The sequence below is a fragment of the Solenopsis invicta genome, chromosome 1 (genome assembly GCF_016802725.1).
Source record: "Solenopsis invicta isolate M01_SB chromosome 1, UNIL_Sinv_3.0, whole genome shotgun sequence".
Taxonomy (NCBI): domain Eukaryota; kingdom Metazoa; phylum Arthropoda; class Insecta; order Hymenoptera; family Formicidae; genus Solenopsis; species Solenopsis invicta.
In genome coordinates, this window is record NC_052664.1 from 19,575,757 (window position 1) to 19,589,686 (window position 13,930).

A 13,930-nucleotide genomic window follows, 5' to 3' on the forward strand; every position below is an offset into this window, starting at 1 on the left:
GGAATTGATGAGAGAGAAAATACGAGTATCGGAATAAACTAATAATTTATTAATTTTCGCTGATTTCTATTTAGTAGAATAAAATTTAAATGAATTCGATGTAATCGATATTCGAACGAACGAGCCCGTAACCAAGTATCTTTAAAAAAATTTTTGATACAACAATAAGCAAAGTAATGGGAGAAAATAATAACGAAAATAGGAAAGAAAAGGTATCTAAAAACTACTTTTTTTTATTTGAGAAAAAATATTGCTAAGTATATAAAAAAGTATCGATCCCTGTGAAGTATTATATCCTAAAGAAACCTTTCTAAAAATGTATATTAAGACTTGAAAAACAATATTAGATTACAGATTAGCCAAGTGTTTGATGATTAGACGTAAAATGCAAAATTATTTTATACCTAAATTTTGTACATAAAATCCTAAAGTGCATACAATAAATGTTTAATACATCCAAGTATAGCCTGTAGTTTAAATGTATCTAAAAATACATACAGCAAAAGTTTAATGTCATTGTGTTTTCATACAATTTCAAGTTTCACAAAATAAGCTTAAAGCAACTAAAATGTGTGTGATCCGCGGGATTAATTATATTTCAAAATAATAATATAAATATATTTTTGCAAATATTGTACATCTATTGTAAATCTTTTCATTAATGCATATAAATAATTTCCATACTATAAAACATTGATGGGCCATTGTAATACGATCCGATCGAAGTTTTTTTTGTCACTACGATCCTGTTGATTATTTTAGTTATTTTGAGCTTTAGGAAAGAAAATGTATCCCAAAAGGTGATATATTTACATATTGAAGAAGAAGATTAATAAATTACCATTAACATATTACTAACTGCGTACAATTTTTCAGAACTATAAATACATTCGAAACATTATCAAAACGGACATTTGAGCTTATTCAAATAAGCGCTGTTTATCGCTCGTTTATTAAACTGCGTTTGAAGCTACAAAATATGTAATCGATGTAACAAATTTTTTTTATCTCAAACAAAGTTTATAAACATATTGCACGTTTTTTATTATAGATATACATATATTGCACATATGCCATGGTGATTAGTATTGGTACTCCAGGGATAATATCTCGAGGGATAAAGTAGGCAAAATAAATTTTTTCGCACTTTATCCTTCCTCCCCTTCTCTCTCTCTTTCCCCTCTCCCTCTTCCTCTCTCTCTTTCTCCACTGAAGTGCTTATACTCCTACGGATAGCGAGAATATACGGAAGTGTAGTTTTCGTGCTTCCGATATTCAGCGAAACGCAGTTTGCACCCTTCCTTTTTTTTCCTCGTCGTTCGTGAAGTACCGCTCGATAAACCGATTCGCGAGATAAAAACAGTTACAGTTTCGTTTACGGTTTCGGCAGTAGCCGAGCAGCATTAAAGCAGTTAATATCCGAGGATGCAGCTACGAAAGTCTGTACGTGAGGCACTTATTTTGGAGCAATAATAATCTATTTACATAATTTGTTTATACTTATGACAAAACGAATGTTATTTTACACGCATCAAATGGAGGGTGACGACATCACATTAAACTTATAAATGAATAATCGTATGATTAAAATTTAATCACGATTTTCGGTCATGAAAGATTAGACAGAGACGTGAATACACGCAGGAGATGAGTGAATATGTCTTCGATGGATTTTTATTGATATATCGTCGCGATTAATCTCCTATCTGGGTGGGTGATGCATTACGATCAAACGGATACAGTATCATTTATGCGCACGTAGCATAATGCAACACACTGCAACATTGTCGAATCGTCGACGAGCGGCGGTGGCTAAACGTGCTCCGGTGGTATGTCGGGAATTGCGGTCAATGCACCCGCGGCGTGTGCGCGCACCACACCACGATGCATTCGGATAGAGTCGCACTCGTTGCACTCCACGTTGCGCCGCGCATCTTAAAATTCTGATAATTCTCTATTTCACGTCCAATTTCCGTTACTCTTAAAACAAGACAAGTAACGTTTATTTGAAGGAACTTGAATGTCCGCACATCTGAGAAACTGTGCAAGTGTAATAAGTTAACGGCGATTTATTGCACGCCTTAAGATTGTTAATCTTCAGAACTACGAAACGACGTAATAATTTTCTTTTTTCTTCTGGACGTGTTTCTTTTTTGGAGCACAACTTTATCTTCTTATTTTTCGTTTTCAATTATTGTCCTTATTGTTGAAAATAGATTCTTCTTTAAGATACCTGATTATGGGTTCATTCGAGGATGCATGCTTTCTCTCTCTCTCTCTCTCTCTCTCTCTCTCTCTCTCTTCTCTCTTTCTATCGCATTCTTTTCATTCGTAATCGGTGGACGACGTGCCCTTAGAAAGGGGAGGAGCTCCTCGACCGTTGCTGCGCCGAGTCTGGACCAGGACGGGATCTTTACTGGCGATCTCAAGGTCAACTAGGTGTCGGCAAAGGTCGAGGGTGAACGATCCCAAAGAGTTTTCCAAGTCGGAATACCTGTGTGCATCAATTCGAAACGTAAAATTGAAGGGTTGTCTCGCTGTATAACTGTAATTTAAATCCTTCTAAGAATTTTATATAGAAAAATTAATTTTGGTCTTGCCAAGCCTTTTGGCTATTTTGGCAGCGTTTACCAAGGATGAAGGATATGAAATTATGAAAGATGTATAACTCTTAATATTATACATCAAAAACACACGTAAAAAAAGCATAAAAATAAGATTTTGTTTTGCAATACGTAAAGGTTATTTATGATTTTATTCAATAATATATGTATACATATACACGAACGACGAATATTTTTTTAGCGTAAAAAATTTATGCGCAAAGGAAACAACAGTTATGCCACTCTTTTTTTCATACGCTTCAGTATTTACAATGTAATATTCAACGGAAAAAAAACCTTCCATTTTATATATTGCATTTATTTTAGTGATCGCGCAACGATTTAACTATTTAAAGTGCCGTGAAAATTTGAACAAGCGAACTAATCAAATCAAGTGAATCTATACAACGGAACACAACGCAAGCCATTCACGTATCTCGATGACGGAGGTTGCACGAGATGCGAGGGGTGAGGAGGAATGATATACGCGCTGGGATCAGCGAAGGGGAATTCAAGGGATAGCATGATCGGCCCAGCGGGGGTGCCGAGAGAGAAAGAGAGAAAGAAAGAGATTCATGCCTGCCGATCGGAGGATCTGAAATTGGCGGGGGCCAAAAATTAAACGTCTCCTCGCGCCGGGCAGTTTTCTCGGAAGGGTCGGTAGAGTCGGCCGCGACGATGTAACTATTCTGAAACGCGCGGCGGTTAACCGCCGACCGGGTATCCGCCTCCGGAAATACCGGCGGTTCTTCTCGATCTACGCCACCGTGGCTAATTTGTAGCGAGTCACGAACCTCCGCGTTGCCGAGTTCTCGTAACGCGAAGCGTTGAGAAACTCGTTTGAACGTCCGCCGATAGTGAGAACGGTCGTTATATATCATAAAACGAAAGAGCGAATGATCAATTTATCATTAACCCGGGGGCGAACCCGCCAGAATAATCAGAGAAACTGATTCAGAATCAGAAGAAATAACGCGTATGAAAAGAACAAAGTTGCTTCTTTTACAGCATGTTATTCCTTTATTTGTTCATGAGAACGTATTTATCGTTGAACTAATTAATAAGTATCGAAGCACAAAAGCAGCATATTACATCGTCTCATGTAAAATTAGATGTAAATATTGTAGAACGTAGTGAAAGTTGGTTTGGAATTGCAACATGTAATACAAAAATTCGAGATATCCGCGATAGCAAGATGATTTAGTCTTCGAGAGCGCGACATTTATTTTCTCATTAGAGGAGGACTTCTCGACGAGAGTGAACGGAAGAGAAAAAGGAAGGAAAGAGAACGAGACCGCAATCCGAAGTCGATCCCTTCGTCTCTTGGTAATTCCAGTTCAGCGGAAAAAAAAAGAAAGTCCCACGGGTTTAATATGATGAATGATCGGACGCTCGCTCCTAATATAATTCTGCGAAGTGCAGGCAGGAAAGGTGTGTGTCGCCTCGAGGCGTTAAATCGAGAGATAGCCGCGTGTATGTATATAAATACCGTGCCGATGGACCTTCGATCCGTCCGCGGGAGCGGAGTCGTCGATAAATCACCGGGACTTTATTCCGCGCGAATTAAAAGTGTCGATAAAGCCCCGCCGGCAAAGACCGATCGCGGAAAGTCCGCAAAAAGTGCGCTCGCTCGTTACGCCCGATTGCGCGTTATACGTCGAGTTTTAATAGAAGATTCGCACGTAATTTTGTTGCGAGAGTGCATCTCGATCAGCGTACAAGTGCGTCTCCATTACAAGCCGCTGAACTATGTGATAATCTTTATTATAGCTAATCGGGAATTGTGACTGTTATAGGATTTTGTTTTATCCCGCAAAACAATTTATCGTGTTATAAAAGCTTCGCTTCTCATTTTACCGATGCAGCTTGACGTTATTTCTGCCTGACGTAATTGTGATTAACTTATTCAGTTGTTTGTTTCTGTAGATCATAGCTGCAGTCATAATATAGATAAAGAACATTTTTAGTTAATGATAATTAACGTTTCAATAATCAGCTACTAATGGACGTAAACCGACGCAGCAATTTTCCGCTTTATTATATACGTATATGCTGATAAAGCAATATTGTACATAATCATGGTCATTAACATATTCATATTTAAAACGCGTTCTTTTCTCATATTAATAAAAATCAGATAATAGAATCAATTTTTCAAGATACCATCTTTACACTCCGCTTTATTTCATCATTTTAGCTTAATCATTGCGGGAAGATATATATTATATCTTTACATATCATTTTATAATACTTGATATAAAAATAACATAAAAGTAAGCAGTCTCTTTTTTTAAATCTTAAGTTAACGAAATACGCACACTCGTTCATAACGTTGAATTAAAAATGCGAATTCTCATGTGAATAAACTTCTCTACAGAGATTATAGGAATGTTATCTATACGATTCGTGACGAAGTTACCTCCGCTTCCGCGTAACCGTCGTGTATCTCTGATATTTCGCGTGAACGAATTATCTCTCTGACGGATGAACTTCTCGAGATTCGAGTTCTCCAGTAGCCGAGTTCAACGATACTGCGACGAGCGAGGCTGTGCGACAGTCGCGGCACCCGTGACGTATCGACCTCCGCAGGACGACTTGCCGCGCCAGTTCGCCCTTATCTCGATCGAGAATCCGCTCGAAAAGCTCTCTCGCGCTCGCGGCATTTCTCTCACAGTCCTCCTCCTCCCCCCGCACCCTCCTCCTGCCCCCTCCCGAGCTCTGATTCGCCGGACGCGCGCTGAAATAACTCGCCACGGACTGCCTCGGCATCGATCGCGGCTTAATAATAGCCCCGGTATCGTTCTCGTCGTACTATTTTTAGTATTACCCAGTCATCGCGACCTACAGCCGCCGCCGCCGCAACGGCACGGTGACTTTCAATGGCACTCCACTCATCGCGCACCGCCGCGATTCGAGTCTCGCGGGCACGCCAATCGCGATGATGCCACTTTCAACGTAGAAGTATTTCGCGAACGGTCTTAATGATGTTTATGTATGTCTTAATTATTGAAGAACGGCGAATGAAACGGCAATAACGATCCGGCGCAATATGATATCTTCCAATTAACTGAAATATATGACATTATCAACTTGTTACTACTGTTATCAGAAACGATGTTTTTTTATTTCGATACCGCGAGATTATCGATAAATGTCAATATAATTTTGAATAGGCTGTTATCATTCGATTTTTTGTGTGTAACGTTAGTAATAAGATAATACCAATTAGGAATCGCGATAAAGTGTCAGCAGCCTTGTTTCCTAATCACGAGACGATTATGATAATGTATCGACAAGATGTTCAAGGATATCTACGAAAGCTTCTTCCGATCGACATTCATTGAGATTCCAATCGCGGAAAATTTGATAGATGGCAGAAACGGTGAAAGAGGGAAATCGAGGTTCAATCTTGCGAAGACAGAAATGTGACGGGAAATGATCTCGACAGAAGAATCACAAATAAAGAACGAAACGTACTTTATGCAAATCGCATCACTTTTAATGTCTTGAGGCTTTTGAAACGCCCTTGCTTTTCTTTATTACCTCCGTTACGAGTAACGTTCCTGCTATAAATCATCTGTATGGCCTTGTCACTCGATTGTACGCGATCTTTCATTATCAAAGTCTCATTTTTTTTATCGACTCATCTGCAATTAGTATATCTTTCTGAACAAATTGTTTTTTCTTATATAAGATATATCAATTTAATTCCCGACCGGGGATGGGCACGTCGAAGCTCCGCGCTGCTTTACACCCTCGGGCGCCCGAAGGGGGATGTTCGCTTACACGGCGAATGGATACACGCCTATATATTTCCGTAGGGGCGCCATTTCCTGGCTAAGCACGGCGCCGATAAATCCCACGCTCGGTTTATCGGTCCCGTTCTATTGTGTCGTACCAACCGGTCGGCCGTCCGGTTCGGATCTAGGATAAGCCATACAGTTACTAGCTACTTAACCCTTATCCTTGATCCGCACATATTTTTAGCGAACAAAGATCATTGGAATTTCAAATACTCATGTAGTATTTTCATTTGTTTTTTTTCGACGCATTTAAGATATCTGAATCGGCAAAGAGTGTCGCGTATCATCAATCATGATTTTTAATTCATATATCCGCTGAAAGCGGAAACCGCGTATAACAAGCGTAATTGGAGAAGTTGTGTACTTTCTAAAACAGTTTGAAATCGTATTATTTCAAATCTGCTGATTTAATAGTACGAGAAACAAACATATGTATGAATCGGTTATTGCGAGAGAGTTAAATAGTAGCCGCCGAAACTCACAGGAGATTATTTTATTTGTAAGCATTTGAATTTAATCAAAGAACTTTTTAATCTTTGGCAGTTTGGTATAATTTTTAAATTACATATTCTTCTTTTAATTGTTTAATTTTTCTTTTGTTTGTTCTTTGCGTTTGTCAATTATTATAACTTTGAAAATATAAAAACTCATTTCTATACATCTTATCTTGATAATATTTATTATTTGTTTTATATATTGTTTATTTGTTGTAACAGTGACATAACTTAAAGAGCAATGTTTTCTGGTCTAGTAAATGTTTTGAATTATTAAATATATTATTAAATTTTTTGTAATATTATTGTTAACCGAGAGTAATCATTCGTCTACCTCAGGAGTGAAAAAATGAAGTACAGTAGTTTTCTTCTGATCGAGAAGCTTTATATATTTTTTTTATTTCTCTTTATTAAAAAAAATATTGAGTATACATTTATATAGATAATTATCTCTTAAAAAAATTATAGAACAATTGATTGTTTACGTAAAAAAATTAGGTGATTTTTGAGTTAAATGCAATTTTGATATAATAATGCATTTAACGAATTGTAGAAGAATAAAAGTATCATTAATTCATCATTCAACGTCTTGAATTCTTAGCACATTAAAAAGTAACAAACTTCAAAATTTGCAACAACCAATATGAATAGAGTTAAGATCTTGAGCTTGAATTATATCAAGTTTTTTTTTAATTAAATGCTTTGAAAATAAAAATGACCGTATCACTCGAATAAAATTGCAGCTATAATGTCGAGCTGAGCTTTGCGAATATAAATCTGGACCTATTCTTTTTTTTTTTTTTTATTTGAGTGCCGATCTGATATCTTGGCTGTGTCAGCGGATACATAAGAGGCCTCGTGATCAGCAAGGCCGAGTCATGTTCATGAAGTTGTCGTCTCCGTCGCCTTCGCCATTCTCGTGGTCCTTGTCGTCGTTAGTGTGAGGAACACATTAATGTCCTCCCCTTTCTCTGGCTGTTCGTGCCGGGGCATTAAACGACCATTAGGGGCCCGCCAAAGATCGGAGAGCCACGACGACGATTCTCTACCATCGCGGCTTAATTACTTTCCGATCGCGGCTGCTTTCGCTTAATCGAATCTCGACTAATCGCACGTTTGCTCGTATCTACTCGACTTTTGCACATAACGCATTCTGTCGATCTGAGTTGAGAATAATGTTGATCGTTCATTTACTCGAGGATCCTCAAGAATTTTTCCGCGGAAAAACTATCGATTCGGTTGCACGACTTTTTTCTTACAAAAAAAATCTTTCTTTAAATATTATTTTATTTGTAGATTAATTTAATTATGTGTTGTAAATAATATTAATATTGGTATCACTAGAAAAAAGATTAAAAGAGGAGCAAAACTTAGCGTGATCATTTTGGTGTTGATTTTATCGCTGGAAAATGTTGTGGCGTTATTTTTTACCCTCGATGAAGTTCTGGTCAAGGGTGCAACCAAAGAATCTCCAGCTAATTGTCCGACGTAGCGGAAGTTCAGAATTTTCGCCGGCGTAAATTTCAACGCCGTATAATCCCGCCTCGTCATACAATTAATCGGAACAATACGTTACCTGCCTCGCGAGGGATGCAATCCTTCTATCTTCGGGGAGAAGAGAGTTTTAGTTGATGAGGAAGGGAGGAGTTACGGGCGAAAAGCAAGAGATGTCCGGGTACAGAGGGGTAAGTTTCGGGACGAGGGTCGAAGTTACTAACGATGGCTTTTGTGAGCGCGCGCGGGACCGTCGTCGTCGTCGAACGAGGGAATGCCGGGATTAAACGACGCACCAACCCCTCCGGGCCGTTTGTCATCCCCCGACCGCCCTGTTTGTATGCACGTGCAACCACACGTGCACGCAGGTGCGCACAGCTCAATGCGTGGCCTGGGCAAATATTTCTCGACACGATATCGGCGGCCACTTCCCTGAGGATTCTTTTCAGATTTTTGTTTCGTTTTCGACGAGTCTTGGGAAACACGTTTTGTTATCCGAGCTCCCCAATCTTTTGAGATTTATCAGATCTTACAGATATTACAATCTTTTTCTTTTATTTCGCGTTATTGCAAAATTTTATTGAACTCGTAATTTAAAAATCTCTAAAATTTTTTTTTTAATTGAAGAATATCTTTAAAAGTACAATGTTTTTAAACGACTTATTTCTTTAAGTAATTTTGAACGTGCAGTTATTGAATTTATTAAAAATTCTAATTTTATTAAAAATTTATTTTAAACAATCTGAATTCTGATTATAACTTTATGTGTACTGTGCATTGATTATGTGTTCTGTGATATATGAATACATTGTGACTTAATATTTTCTATTGTATTCCGTCACGAATTATGGATTATTTAAAAATGAGCCTAAAGATTGCGCTTGAAAATTGCGTCATTGCAATTTTTAAATATTAACGACGGACTTGCGCCAAGCAAAAATGTTCTAATCTCATATCATTGTATTTATTGAAATAATACAGAAGATGCAAAATAATTGAAGAGATTATTGCACCATTTGTGTATCAATGATGTTACAAAAGCAGACTGTTACGTAAGTTTATAACTTACTTAATCTATAATAATATTTATGTACATTTTTAATGAAAATCTTGCTTTTGTATTCGCATCTTTATCTTGATCCCTCGTGAATTTGATTGATTCTGATTTAATAACTCGCAGTTCGACGATAATAAATATTCTAGGTAGTAGCTTACAAGCCGGAAAGACAGGTTGAAGATCGCAAGGTCGGTCACTGCACTCGGGAATTGCATACGGTGCAATCCGGATAATCGTTGGCTCGGTGCGTTCAGGGCCGTGCAGAATGCGAAGGAGCGATGCACCGATTGCACGCGAGTGTTTCCTTCCCCCGCTTGGATTTCTCACGAGCACTTGTGGCGGGAAACGTGTTAACGAATAAGCTTTTAGCGCATAATTTTATCGTGCAGTTTACATTCTCATCCTATTCGATGAATTTTAATTTTGTAGCTAATGCAAAGTCGAATGAACATGAAAGTCTAATTATTGTAAATCAATTGCAATTATTGTAATGGATTATTGTAATTAACTTATTCGGATAACGGAAGAAATTATCGATTGTTTTTCACGTTAAATTATAATTTAAGATGGTATGATTTAAGATTGCGCTTATTGTAGATAGAGAGGGGGCAGGGGAGAGTACGGGGCAGCACGACTTCGGTCGACTTGTCAGGGATGTAAGCCCCTTGTACCGTATAAAGAAGAGGAAACGTCGACAAACTCACCTCCCACCTCCCTCTCCTCATCGCGAAACGAGTAACCCGCTTTACGATTCAGGGGACCCGACCGGGAAAACGCTGCGGGGCGAAATCTGCGAGACGTTGGAGAAAATTTTCCGGCGTCTCCTTCCAGCCCTCCCGTCCCTCGTACCCACTTCTCCTCTTTGCTTTTCCGCGCTTTCCGCCGCCCCTTTGCACTCCTTCGCTTCTACTTGCTCCGCGCTGCTTTATGATCTGTCTGCTCCGAGCTCTTCTTCCGGCGTGGCGCGTCCTCGAGATCGTTCTGAATTTCATTGTCATTCTCGTATAACCTGCCGAGCTCTCTCATCGGTGTTCCTTTGAATTTTCTCTTCCAAAACCGACTTGATAATTTGCCCGTTCTCGGCGTCAGGAAGATATCTCGTGCCGAGAAATTTGCGTTTATCGACTCGCGTTAATTTGGAAAATTTCGGAACTCGCCTGATTATTTCGAGGATCTATTCTCGATTGATTGCCCGCGGTATCTTTAGAATGGCGTAACTACGACTTTGAAAGTCGGCGTCGTATAAATTGACGTTTTAATGATCAATTTTGGTCGACGATATCCTAAAAAACGTTGCTCCCTTTAAATAATTTCGTCGATGTATTAAAATAAACGTTTAATTTTAGTTTGTTGAGAATAGGCATAGGAATAAATTTTCGAAAATTCTTTTATAAAACACCGACAAATTATCTTGTTTTCTTGCAGAATTGCTTAATAATAGTATTTATATACTCATTGCATTATAATTCGATTTGCATACTCATAAGCTTGTACTTGAATGCGTCGATACGTACTAAAATATACGTCGCAGATTAGCGGTATTTTTGAGCTCGATCGACCGCCGCTTATATTTTCCCCGATATCTTTTTATTATCTCTTCGTCAATTTGCGCGACTTGAAATAAAAATGATCGAAATTCGTCGAAAGCGCGCCTCGAATAGATAGCTATTAGACGCTATGATAGCAAAGTAATCTCATTTGATTTTCAGAATTAATTTGCGTTCTATAAATACAAAATATTACTAAACATCCAATGTTTTTGTGATTATTTTTAAAGTTTCATACTTTTTTTGAGATTTTACATAATAGTATGAAACTTTGAATTACTTATCAATCTATTTTTTTGTGTAATAAATTCTATATTTTTAAATACTATAAGGTTATTGGAAAAAGAGTCTTGTTGCATCATTTAGAAATCTGGTGGATTCAATCAATACGTCTGTTATGACGTATCGACTGAAAAACCGACGAATCAGAAATCTTGTAAGAATTATCAAATTATAGTAAAATCTATCAAATGTTCTAATTATAATAATTCGAGTATTATTATAATAAGCAGAAATTTTTACCAGAAACACTCAAGAAGTTTTGTTAATATAATCAAATCAATTTTTCAGTGTTCTATTTTCGAAATGATTGCCGTATACATCGTTACGTTGAAGCGAAAGATTCTGATTCTATTTTCAGAAAAGATGTATACAAATAAAACAATTTTAATACTATAATTACGAAGTTCTTTTAAAAGTAGAAGTTTATTTGATTTTTTAAATTTATATATATGTTTATAAATAAATAAAAGTTAATATTATACAATCTTTCATATGTGAGCATGTGGAAATCGTTGCGCGAAACTTGTTCTTTTTCGCCGTTCCCTTCAACGGCTTCTCGACGAGTTTTCCCGACAGTGGCATACAGAGGCACGAGTTGCTCGAACTTTAATTCGGTCATCCACCTTGTAACGGGTTCTCCGACTCGGCTATAGCTTGAAAACTAACTTCGCCGGTGGAGAGACGGTGGCCGAGTGCGATTCGGTCGAGATAGTGAACTGTAATCGACAAACAAGACGGAGTTATTAAACTTTCACGATAGAAATTTGGTTGTCGTTAATTCAAATCAATCTTGACGAGAACATCTTCGATCGTTCGTGATTAACATAGCGTTTATTGCACGGTCGAGAAATATCTCGTAAATAATACAATGGCTTAGGAAGCGCTTCTCTTTATTCTTTTTCGCTGAGAAACGTAAGCTATTTTACAAAATTATTTAATATCCAAAATTCAAAAGTATTGGCAATGCAAATTAAAAAAAAAGAAAGAAGTCGTTAGTAGAGAAACGCTAATAGGCGGAATTTTACGTTGATAAAAATTTAATTTGAAGCTTAATTGCACTGAAATGTTAAAAGTTGTGCCAGGTGATATGACTTTTTAATGAAATCTTCCAGACTTAAAAATCCGTCGAAGAGAGATATGCTAGCAGCATTACTTATGAGGCAGACTCTATAAACTGATATTTTAATTGCGTCAATGATAACTTTCATACGACGATTGCACATCCTCTTTATAAGAAAGACGTTTGACCTGTTGAAAGAAAGTCGCATGTCACGCGTGTGTGCGTAACAAAAAATAGTATTCTCAACTTGAGAATTTTTTTCTTATTTTGATAACGGCCTCCAAAGCTGGTGGTCATAAATAACTTTTAGTCTTTGATTAAAAGCGTAATTAATTAGGGATTTATTTGTTTCTTTTTTTTAAAGATTGAAAATTATTTATAGCTATGAATACCGGCCTAAAAAAGACAACAAAATTTTTTTAATTTTAGAGGGAATTCTTCTAAAGGGTAGTTATTTCATATGGTAATGGATATGCTTAATTTCAATAAAGGTATACAAGTAAAAAGGCTGAAGTTATAGGATTTACTCTAGAACTGATTTTCTACAAATCAGTTCTAGAAAAACAAAATGTAATTTTGAAATATTTAATTTTACTAGATCACTGTATATGCGTGTGTTTTCCTCCGATATTATGGAGATTAAACATGAAAATTATAAATACTTTTTTTTAAAACTTCTGAGACGATTAGATTAGCTCTTCGAGCCAATTTTTCTTACCGTCTCATCTACGATATTCAAATATCAAGATGTTAAAAATTGTTTACACTACACACTGCAGTGGCTATATTAAATTATAACGATACAATGTTAAACGCCAAATGAAACATGCGTAGAATATCATTATTCAGAAATTCGTTAGAAAGAGTACATTCTTATTTTCAAAGGATACATTTGCTATAGAAAAGAATAATATTCTCGTCCATTAAGAATGTATGTTAAGAAAGCTTGCGCAAAGTATATAATCCTCTTACTTCGAAAATGCAATTTTTTTCAGCGAATGAGTTTGAAAGATTCGATATTTCAACGATATCTCGACATAAGCGATAGGGACGAAACTAATGTCGGTCGCGAACCTGGTACAATTCATCACGATTTAAACATCGTTTTAGGCGCATGCATCATATTAAAGGATCGTCGGCGGCAACGTTTGTCTTACACCGTCGTTATGAGGATTATGCACGGCAATCTGCTACAGCAGCAAATTTTCCTCCGAATCCCAGCAATTAACGTGCTGCTCTTGCGACGATGGTTTCGGGACGGCAATTGAATCCGCCGTCTCGGGAGAGAAAGCGGGATGAGAGAGAAGGCATAATTGTAATTTTGTCACGACGAAAGTTGCCTCGGGTGCAACGAGATGTGTCCCGAGAATGCATTCTCGCGCCGCTGACGTGAAAAATGTGTCTTCTCGACAGTCATAAAATGCGCACGCAGATGTTCCTTCACTATTGCGACACCAACAGTTGAAGAAAAAATTACTTTAAAGCGAAATCGTATTAAAAGTCCTGGTTTAGAAGAGGACGGTAATTGACATTTAAGATTTTTTTAAGTAAAATTTGGATTTGTCACTGTGGGTATTGTACGATTATGTA

General features: G+C 37.3%; 1 protein-coding gene across 2 annotated transcripts in view; it reads left to right on the top strand.

Moving 5' to 3' along the window:
* LOC105201123 (mucin-12) overlaps window positions 1-13,930 on the top strand; it is a 101,536-nt gene that overhangs the window by 56,985 nt on the left and 30,621 nt on the right. The gene's annotated exons all lie outside the window — the stretch shown is intronic.